Source organism: Alosa sapidissima, chromosome 7, assembly GCF_018492685.1.
Source record: "Alosa sapidissima isolate fAloSap1 chromosome 7, fAloSap1.pri, whole genome shotgun sequence".
NCBI lineage: Eukaryota > Metazoa > Chordata > Actinopteri > Clupeiformes > Clupeidae > Alosa > Alosa sapidissima.
Window position 1 is genome coordinate 25,740,439 of NC_055963.1, and position 8,339 is coordinate 25,748,777.

General features: G+C 45.8%; 1 long non-coding RNA gene across 1 annotated transcript; it reads right to left on the bottom strand.

The window, feature by feature from the left end:
• Positions 1-1,442: 1,442 nt before the first annotated feature.
• LOC121714107 lies at positions 1,443-4,906 on the bottom strand. Its single transcript, XR_006033027.1, has 2 exons — positions 4,664-4,906; positions 1,443-1,488 (listed from the first exon to the last, which is right to left on the bottom strand). It is a non-coding gene; the product is annotated as an uncharacterized LOC121714107 (long non-coding RNA).
• Positions 4,907-8,339: the final 3,433 nt, after the last annotated feature.

Below are 8,339 nucleotides of genomic sequence, written 5' to 3' on the forward strand. Positions count from 1 at the left end.
TATTGAATTAAGTGCAAATCAGAGGGAGCATTTAGAGTTTTGTGGCGGGGGGGGGTGGGATTGTTTAGAGCTCTCTCTTATGCTTTGATTATGCAGATGGATTTATGAATGCAACCTAGCTGTATTGCCCTTCATATATATTTTTGAATTTGATAGATATTATATGCTCTTTTGAAGTCAATACAGTTCAGGTTCAGTGCAGGTTTGTACAGAGTTCCTGTATGGCGCAGTAGCTGTCCGTCTTCAGGGCTGATTGCTGGGGCTGTGAAGAGCACCGAGGGGGTCCTTTAGGACTCAGTATGATGGCGACCTAAGGCATGGTCACAGAGGCCAACCAAAGGCACACGCAGCACACACAGATACCACACAGCAGCGTACTTGTGAGCAGTCTCGGTTTGGCTGAATGGACTTGAGCAAAACACTTGGCACACTCAAGTCAATGGCAGTACCTAAGTATGATGAGTTGGGGTGAACAGAAGGTCTTTGGGACTAAAAGCTTTTATAGGCATATGCTATCTTGGGCTAGAATGCCATCTGCTATTTTTGTAGTTTTTGAATTTCATACACTCCTCGTCCATCTCCAAGACTGGTAAACAGAACTGATGTGTGATGATTTTTTCAGCTGGATAACATTCATACATTACCTCTACTGAACCTGTTGTGAACCTACAGTACAACATGCCAACATCAATAACTAATACCGGTAGTCCTCTTTGGGTCTTCAGAAGCATTTGTTTTCACAGAACACACTAATGCATTTTCTGTGCATAACATTTTACAGAAATAGATTTTGTACTTGCTTTGAACATATTTGACTTGAAAAGTTGTTTACTAGATTTTGTAAAAGCATGAAAAGTGGTTTTATTCTATTTTCCACACCTATAAGTGCAACATCTATTTCTGTAAAATACTATAGACATTAGTACAGTATGTTCTGTGATAACAAATGCTTCTGAAGATCCAAAGAGGACATTAGTTAATGATTGCTTGGTTTAGTGACAGAATGGTTCACATTTCAAACAGGATTATGGTGTTTGACTATACTAAGTAACTTTTAAGAAGTATTCATCATGGTCATTCTTAAATGGTATATAATTCCAGCACGACACTAACTGCTACCTTTCCTCAATAGTCATGGATATTGTGGTCTTTCTTCAAAAGGAAAAGCTTGATGTACAGGATCTGACGGTATGAGCTGATGGAGTTCATGTGTGAGCTGAGCTCCTTCACTCATATATGATCAGGTCTCCCAAGAGTGCAGAGCAATATCTACATACTCACAGCGGGGGAAATAAGTATTCAACGCGTCAACATTTTTTTTGAGTAAGTATACTTCCAGTGAGGCTATTTGTATGAATTTTTCACCAGACATTAGTATTAAAGGGACACCAGGCAAGCCTGATTGTAGCAGCCCTCGGAACCGAAATGAAGAGGAGTCACGAAAACGGGTGCAATGACATTTATTGTCGCTCTTCCAGCACCGTGAAACTAAAGTATGATACACACAAGAGCAAGTAAATAAAAATACACAAACAGAGTGCATAGTTTTATGCAATTATTAACTGGATACTCAAAATGATAAATGAAGAATATGCTCGTGTAAATGCCCGGCTGCACTCTCCACTAACCTTACACTATCCCACACCCCTCGCCTATCTGGACGAGGGGGCGGGACGGGCCTGCTGATCTCCAACAAATGGAAATTCACCCCGCTACTGCCTTCAAACAAATATGTCTCATTCGAATTCCACGCCATCACAGTGATCGCCCCAGCAAAACTCTACGTGCTGGTCATCTACCGCCCTCCAGGCCACCTACGCGACTTCATTGACGAACTTGACACTCTGCTATCCTCCATCCCTGAGCATGACTGTCCGCTTCTTGTTCTCGGTGATATGAACATCCACTTAGATGCCCCAGGCTCAGCGGACTTTTTGGCCCTGGTCCACTCCTTTGACCTCGAACTGGTTCAAAGCCCACCGACTCACAAAGCTGGCAAAGAGCTTGACTTGATCTTCACTCGGAACTGCAGCACAGACACCCTCATGGTGACGCCTCTCCATCTTTCTGACCACTTCTTCATCCAGTTCAACGTCAGCCTGTCAGAACAGCCTCCAGCTCCTCAGCCGATGGTCACGTTCCGCCGCAACATCCGGAACCTGTCTCCAACGCACTTCTCCTCTGTGGTTGCCTCCGGTCTACCTCCACTCAACACCTTCTCCTCTCTGGAGGTTAATGAAGCCACTGACTCGCTCTGCTCCACACTGACCTCGTGTCTAGACGAGCTGTGCCCTCTTACCACAAGGCCGGCTCGATCTAAACATTCTCATCCATGGCTAAATGATACCCTCCGATCGCAGCGCACCAAACTCAGAGCCGCGGAAAGGAAATGGCACAAATCCAAACTAGCTGACGACCTCAAAAACTACCAGACACTCCTGACCTCCTTCTCAGCCAGCATCACTGCTGCTAAGACTGCTTTCTACAATGACAAAATCAACAGCGCTACAGACACTCGAAAACTTTTCTCAACCTTCAAATCGCTACTCAACCCTCAGCTACCTCCTCCTCCATCCAGCCTTACTGCAGATACCCTCGCCTCATTTTTTACAAACAAAGTGGCGGCAATCAGCAGTCAATTCTCTACATGCCCACTCAACGCATCTGACTCAGATACCGCACTCCTACAACCTCTAGGGACTGCTGGAACATCTTTTTCAGCATTCATGCCTCTCTCCGAGAGTGAAGTGTCCAGACTCCTGACATGCAGCCGTCCTACCACATGCTCGCTGGACCCTATACCTACGAGCCTACTTCAGTCCATCAGCCCGACCATCGCTCCAGCTATCACACATGTGATCAATGCCTCGCTAACCTCCGGCACATTTCCAACAGCGTTCAAAATGGCCCGGGTAACACCGTTACTTAAGAAAGCTTCTCTCAACCCTGCTCAAGTCGAGAACTACCGCCCTGTCTCACTACTGCCTTTCCTATCCAAAGGCATTGAACGAGCAGTCTCCAAACAGGTCTCTGACTTCCTTTCACAGAACAACCTTCTGGATCCAAATCAGTCTGGGTTCAAAAGCGGCCACTCTACTGAAACGGCTCTGCTGTCTGTAACAGAAGCCTTAAAAGAAGCCAGGGCGACCGCTCGGTCATCAGTACTCATTCTGCTTGACTTATCGGCTGCCTTTGACACGGTTAATCACCGTATCCTTCTCTCTATACTCGCTGACATGGGAATCTCCGGTTCTGCTCTCTCCTGGTTTGAATCCTACCTCACAGGACGCTCGTTTAACGTATCATGGCTTGGTCAGCTATCCGCACCTCACCATCTCACCACAGGGGTCCCCCAGGGCTCAGTGCTGGGCCCCCTCCTCTTTGCTATCTACACCACCTCCTTGGGACAGATTATCCGTTCGCACGGCTTCTCATACCACTGCTATGCAGACGACACACAGCTCTATCTGTCCTTTCCACCTGACGACCCCCTGGTTTCAGCACGGATCTCGGATTGCCTTTCAGACATAGCTACATGGATGAAGGCACACCACCTCCAGCTGAACCTCTCAAAGACTGAACTGCTGGTCATCCCAGCTAAACCTACCATACACCACGACATCAACATCAAATTTGACTCCCTGTCTGTTTCACCGACCAGGACTGCAAGAAATCTAGGAGTTGTTCTTGACAACCAACTAAACTTCTCGGATCATGTTGCCTCAGTCGCCCGGTCATGCCGTTTTGCACTCTACAACATACGGAAAATCAGGACTTACTTGACTCAAGATGCTACCCAACTTCTGGTTCAGGCAATAGTCATCTCACGACTCGACTACTGCAATGCCCTCCTGACAGGTCTCCCAGCCTGCGCAGTGAAACCACTTCAGATGATCCAGAACGCGGCGGCGCGCCTGGTCTACAACCAACCCAAAAGGGCACATGTTACCCCGCTGCTCATCCAGCTACACTGGCTACCTATGGCGGCCCGCATCAAATTCAAGTCTCTAACGCTTGCCTACAAAGTAGTCTCCGGTTCTGCTCCCACCTACTTGAATGCCCTCATACAGACTTACACTACCTCCAGACCGCTGCGCTCCTCTGACGAACGACGTCTAGCTCTACCACCGGTACGCTCAAGCCAATCCAAACTTTTCTCATCTGTTGTTCCTCGTTGGTGGAACACACTGCCAGTTCCTACAAGGACAGGGACATCCTTTTCCACTTTCAAAAAACTCCTGAAGACCCAGCTCTTTAGAGAACATCTACTCTCATAGCAACACTTACAACAAGTCTTACTGATCCTAGCACTCACCAGCCGTTTTAAACTGACAAGTAACTGTTAAAAACAGCACTCACCGACGCACTTATTCTTACTGTACTCTAATGTTTTTTTTAAACTGTCCTAAAATTGTGAGAATTGTTCTAAAAACTTACTGTTTACCATGTTGTTAGTCGCTTTGGTTAAAAAGCGTCAGCCAAATGTAATGTAATGTAATGTAATGTAATGTAAAATGCAATAGGCTACAATAAAGCCAACTTTCACATTAAATTCACCCGTGTGGACAACTCATAACTCAAGAAAACACTGCAAATATCATTTAACACTTTACGTTACAAGGTTCACTTGGATAACTGAACATTATACTTAAAGATTTCATACCTCGCTCCACTTTCCAAGGGTGCAAACTAGCAGTTCATTTAGCTGTCCATTAGCTCCTTGCAGGTAGTTCACAAAACAGACTTAACACGAACATAATATGCTAAAATGTAATCCGTAACGGTGATGTACACATAAATCTTCAAGTAAAACAATGAGAAAAGGTGTTCCTGTGCGTATGTGGTGTATGTTCACGCAAGAGAGAAAAAATGTCTGACTTGTCTAACAAAGCTTGCCGCGCGCTGAATCTCCTTACCCCTGTCCTGTGTAATTTCAAAATAAAAGTCTCAAACTATGGTCAATTACACTCCCACCAAATCATGTTATGATGAATGAGGTACAAACATGAAAATGAACAATGAATCAGTCATGATTTCTAGGCCACATTAGTACACACGCACAACAACAACAAAACAAAAAAAAAACATTCCACATGTGACCTAAACATGTCTGAGGTAAGTGGCTTGTGTTGGAAATCGTTTACTGAGCTTCCAGTAGCAAGACTAATTTTTGGATAGGTCTTTCTATAATTGAAGTTTTAAAAGTGTAGTGTCCCTTTCCTGTCAGATTCCGATCTCCTACTAGTACCTTTACACGACGAACTAACCCATCACTTCCTTCTGTGACGTCAATCACTCGTCCAAGACGCCACTCATTCCTTGTGAGCAGGTCATCCTTGATGATGACTAGGTCATTTACCTTTAGATTTCGCCGAGGTAAGTGCCACTTTTGTCTTATGGAAATATTCAGGAGGTATTCTCTTTTCCACCTGCTCCAGAACTGCTCAACAAGGTATTGTACCCTGCGCCACCTTTTTACAGCATACAAATCCTCCCTGACAAACTTCCCAGGCGGCGGCAAGGCGACTTTGGATTTCATCAAGACGAGGTGATTTGGAGTTAAGGGCTCTAATGAGCGAGGGTCATTGATTCCTTCCACGTTTAATGGACGACTGTTGACAATGGCCATTGCTTCATAGAATAGTGTTCTGAGAGAAGAGTCATCTAGTCTACCTGGACACTGCGTAACAGTAGCATTCAACACATTCCGAATGGTTCGAATTTGTCGCTCCCAGATGCCTCCTGCATGACTGGCGGAAGGAGCATTGAAGATGAACTCACATTGTTTGTCTGCCAGGAAGGCTTCCAGTGCCTTTGTATCACATTGCTTAAGGGCTTCCTTGAGCTCATTTCTAGCTCCGACGAAATTTGTGCCCTGGTCACAGCGGAGTTGACTGACTGCTCCTCTCAGACTGACAAAGCATCTTATGGCATTGATAAGACAGTCCGTAGACATATCTTCAAGCATTTCAATGTGGACTGCTCGTGAATACAAACATGTGAAGATAAGCCCATATCGCTTGTAATCTTTACGACCTTTCTTGACAACAAATGGACCGAAGCAGTCCATCCCACAGAATGTAAAGGGGTCTGAAGCTTGGCAGCGCTCCTTTGGAAGGTCGGACATTTTTTGCTCCTCTGTAGGTCGTCTAAGCTTTCGGCATTTTATACATCTGTGAACAAACTTGGCAATAGTCTTACTCCCACCATGGATCCAAAAACCATTGGCTCGTAGCTCCATCAATGTTTGATTTCGTCCCTGATGACAGATCTGGGCATGGTAATGAGCTATAACCAACTCAGTGATGTGGCTGTCCCTTGGGAGGATAATGGGGTGCTTTAGTTCTTCACTGAGGGCTGACTCTTTCAGTCTCCCACCAACACGAAGCAGTCCTTCATCTAGCATGGGGTCCAGGCAAAAAAGGGGACTTGAACTTGGGAGACACTTGCCCTTGTGACTTGTTTGAAGTACCTTTATCTCTTCAGAGAAGGCTTGTTGTTGGACCAGCTTAATCACAACCTCAGCAGCTCTCTTACGTTCGCCAATGGACACACATTCAACATGTTGTGAGGTTTTCTTAGATCCAACTCTCTTGATTCTTGCAACCACCTTCACAAGCTTTGTCCAGGAGGAAAACCGGTTCAAGCGGCTTAGGAGATCACTCGTTTCACTGACTTGGGTTGCAAATATTCGAGCTGCCTTGACTTCTGGATCTCCGACAAGCAATTCAGTCGAGGGTTTGGGTGGCAAGAGCACTTCTTGTTCCCACAGAAATCTAGGCCCGGATAACCAATTAGATGAGGAGATTTCTTCTGCGTTAATGCCTCTCGAAGCGTGGTCAGCCGGGTTTTGTGTTGTGTCAACATAGTGCCATTGGTTGGGATCTGTACTTCCTCTTATCAGTTGGATACGGTTGGCCACAAACACGTGGAACCTTCGTGCTTCATTGCAGATGTATGCTAGCACCACCTGAGAGTCAGTCCAAAAAAATTCTTCATCAATTTTCATCTGAAGTTCCGTCTTTAACATGACGCTCATTCTGGCTGCGGTGACAGCAGCTGAGAGTTCCAATCTCGGGATACTTAAGATCTTTGATGGAGCTACTCTGGACTTTGCCATTACGAGACTGCAATGGATCTCACCTTTGTTGTTTCTGTACCTTAGGTAGGAACACGCTCCATATCCTGTACAGCTGGCATCCGCAAAGTGGTGTAGTTCAATCCTGACAATGTTACCGAGGTTGTGAGGAACAGTACATCGGGGTATAGTGATCTCCTTTAACCTTCTGAGACCATCCTTCCACTCCTCCCACCGTGACTGAAGGCTTACAGGAATGGGATCATCCCATCCAACACCTCGGTGACACAGCTCTTGCAGGATACATTTCCCTCTCAGGGTGAATGGAGCCACGAACCCAAGTGGATCATAGAGGGAGGCGACAGCTGACAGGATACCACGACGAGTTGGAGGGCGGTCTTTGGCATCAATATTGAAAGAAAAGGTGTCAGTTTCCATGGACCACTGAATGCCAAGTATGTGTCCTTCTGGTAAGGTGTCTGGATTGAGATTGAGAGGGTCAGTAGTTGCTGCTCTTTCTGATGGAGCTACGCAGGTAAGGACCTCTCTTCGGTTTGAATTAAACTTATGCAAGCGCAAGCCTGCACTTTTGCAAAGTTGCTGTGCTCCGATGATTAGCTCCTTAGCCCCTTCCTCCGTTGGAACACTGATTAACCCATCGTCCACGTAGAAATTATTCTCTACAAAGGCTGATGCTAGGGGATGGTCAGTCTTATGTTGTTGTGCCAGGTACCGGAGTCCAAAATTGGCACATCCTGGGGAGGAGGCAGCGCCGAAGAGGTGGACTGTCATTCTATATTCTTGAGGTTCTGCTTCCAACTGACCTCCTTCCCACCAAAGGAACTTCAGGTAATTACGGCATTCGGGTAAAACGGAGAACTGATGAAACATTTTTTCAATGTCGCAGATCACAGCAACAGCTTCTCTTCTAAACCGTAGAAGAACTCCCACCAAAGAGTTGATCAAATCAGGGCCAGTTAGTAGTGTGTCATTCAAAGACATCCCATTAAACTTGGCAGAGCAATCAAAAACAACTCTAAGTTTATCTGGCTTTCTGGGGTGGTATACCCCATGATGTGGAATGTACCACACAGTCTCGCTCTCAGAAGCTGCTGGGGCTGGTTCCGCATCACCTCTGTCTATGATGTCTTTCATGAAGGCCATGTAATGGTCATAATACTGTTTGTTTGACTTCAACCTTTTCTTCAGGTGTTGCAGCCTAACAGTGGCCAGCTTCTTGTTATTTGGAAGAACTGGTAAA